Source organism: Penaeus japonicus, unplaced genomic scaffold (genome assembly GCF_977035675.1).
Source record: "Penaeus japonicus unplaced genomic scaffold, GWHDUDI00000001_assembly GWHDUDI00000002, whole genome shotgun sequence".
In the NCBI taxonomy this organism is placed as follows: Eukaryota; Metazoa; Arthropoda; class Malacostraca; order Decapoda; family Penaeidae; genus Penaeus; species Penaeus japonicus.
The window spans coordinates 12,002,994-12,005,493 of record NW_028234404.1 but is presented as its reverse complement, the minus strand read 5'-3'; the positions used below and the strand labels follow the sequence as shown (position 1 = coordinate 12,005,493).

Here is a 2,500-nt window from a genome sequence, read left to right as displayed (position 1 = left end):
ATCCAGGCGAAAGTAATCTCACGTCCCTGGCCTCGCAGCCTGTGAGCAATCGGTCGGCACTCGTTAACAATGGGCTCAAACACAAGGCCTTTGCTATTAAGTGAGTCCAGCGATCCTCTGCTATCCACAAAGAAGAACGCATTTTTATTAATGATTTCAATCTTTCTAAACGCCGGCAATATTGCCCATAACTCAGCCTGTGTCGATGATATATGATTAATCAGTCTTATCTCATTGCTCGCAGTAAACTGTCTGATGATAACACCACATCCTGTTCTGCCATCCTTCAAAATTGACCCACCGCAGTAGACGTGAGCAACATCAAGTCGTGTTAGACTTTTCATATTATGACCATATCATCCTTTAAGTTGAATTGGTTCATACAGCCTCTTATTCATACAAAGGGGATCCACATCTACATTAATCTCCTGGTCCTCCCATGGTGGCACTTTGGGGGATGTCTGAAGCGAACGACAAAAGTCCTTCAAGCCATGATATTCGATATCATTTTTCAGTTGCTTCGTATATCCTCGCTTGCCTTGTCTATAAAAAGTCCTGATGTTATTAACACCGCTGACCATATTTCTCACTAATTTCTTTCCGCCATTCTCTCTCTTTAGCCTGACGGCTGCTGACATTAATTTCGCTTGCTCTCTGTGCAATACTTTGCAATCTGGTCTCTGTTCTCATTATGTCTATCCTAGCATTCTTTTGACACCCGAGGATAATACGCATAGCTCCATTCTGCATTGTTTCAAGCCTTCGGAGCCTCCCCTGACAGGCTATAGATGCTGCATAATTCCACCTGAGCTCTTGCTGTATTGATGTAGACTAGTCTCAGCAGAGGCAACCCGGCTCCTATCCCGCGACAAGCAAGTGCCCTGAGCGGCCGCAGTCGAGCCTTGCACTGCGCTAGTACGTGATTTACTTCAGCATCTTTGCTTGAGGCAGTGAAGCCAATGTACATACCCAGATATTTATATGTCAACACTTTCATAGGTTTATTGTTTAGGGTAAACGTCACGTTACTTCTTTGTTTACTCTGAAACTTCGTCTTTTCTTCATTAATGTTCGAACAATGTTTGAACAAGGCTAGTAAGTTTTTCCAGCGCCATTGTGTGTTCCCTTGTATCAATATATCGTCTGCATATATAATTTGCTTATCACCCTAAGGAAATTACTCTGAAGCTATTCCGTTCATTAGTACATTAAAAAGCACTGGGCTTGATACACCTCCTAGTGGAGTACCCAACTCAATACTTTTCTCCTCCGAAAAACCGTTTTGACACCATACGCAAGCTTTCTTATCTGTCTGATAGTCACCAATCTTTCTCAGAAATTTTCCTGGTACACCTAATTTTGTCAATTCATATAGAATCACTTCTCCATTAGCTTTATCAAAAGCTCCCTGTGAATCAATAAAAACTCGACACTTTTCTGCATTAATGGATAAACAGTGAATTACACATTCTAATGTTTCCTTTCCTCTCATAAAACCGTACAAACTACAGGACAGTTTATCTTCAACCATGTACATTAGTCTATTTAATGATATTCGCTCCATCCTTTTACATACACAGGAAGTCAGGGATATAGGTCTGTAACTCCAGCTGATTTTGGAATAGGTATTATGATAGCTTTGGAGAGAAAGAGAGCAGTTGTAGAAGGAGCAAAGACTCAAGACACAGGGTGATATGTTGCATTTTTCCATCAATTTTTTTTTATTGTATTTCTAATTGCTGTTCTGAAGGATGCGTCTCCTGGGTGTTATTTGCGTTGAAGTTTCATTCCTCATATTGGCTCAAGATATTAGAGAGTTGCTGTTAGGGAATCGCTTCCGTGGTTTTGTGTACGAGGAAGCTGGCGCGTCAATAAACTCATGAGTCGTGCGGGGAGGGAGGGGGGGGGGGGCAGGGAAGGGTGGAGGGGGGGAGGGAGAACATTCTCAGAAGAGGCGTTGGTCAAGTGCATGGGCGTGGAGAGTATGAAGAGTAGGGGAGGGGGTCCCCGTCCGTGGTGTTGTGGAGGCAAAAGATAAGGCAAGCGTGGTAGGTGAATTAGTCATGGTTAGGGCGAACGAGAGCGGCTGGGGTGGGATCGAGTCTGTTATGACAGGCGCTACTTTTTTCGCAGTCCTGCTCCCTACAGTGACGAAACCTTCCTCGTCTTGCTGTTCTACGTAGTTGTTGATGACGAGCGGTGGTGCTTGTGTAGTAGGAGGGGGGAGGGGGGGGGGTAGAGGGGGCAGGAATGTGGTGGTGTGTTGCATCTTCCCAGTTGCGGTTGGGTGGAAGAGGTTTTTGCTTATTCTACCTTTTACTATTTCTAATGTAGCTTCTTCTGGGTGTTACTTGTGTAGAGGCTTCGTTTCTCATACTAGTTGTTGATGTCTCGGCGTTGTTCCTGGGCAAATGCTGGCGTGGCACCGACCGGGGAGGGGGGGGGGGCGTATCAGCCAGGTTGCTCGGTGTGGGTACGGGTGGAGGGGACGGAGTGTCAG

The 2,500-nt window shown here is 45.1% G+C and overlaps 1 protein-coding gene across 1 annotated transcript in view; it reads left to right on the top strand.

The window, feature by feature from the left end:
- Window positions 1–2,500, top strand: part of LOC122252972 (chymotrypsinogen A-like) — a 16,006-nt gene that overhangs the window by 12,438 nt on the left and 1,068 nt on the right. The window lies entirely within an intron of this gene.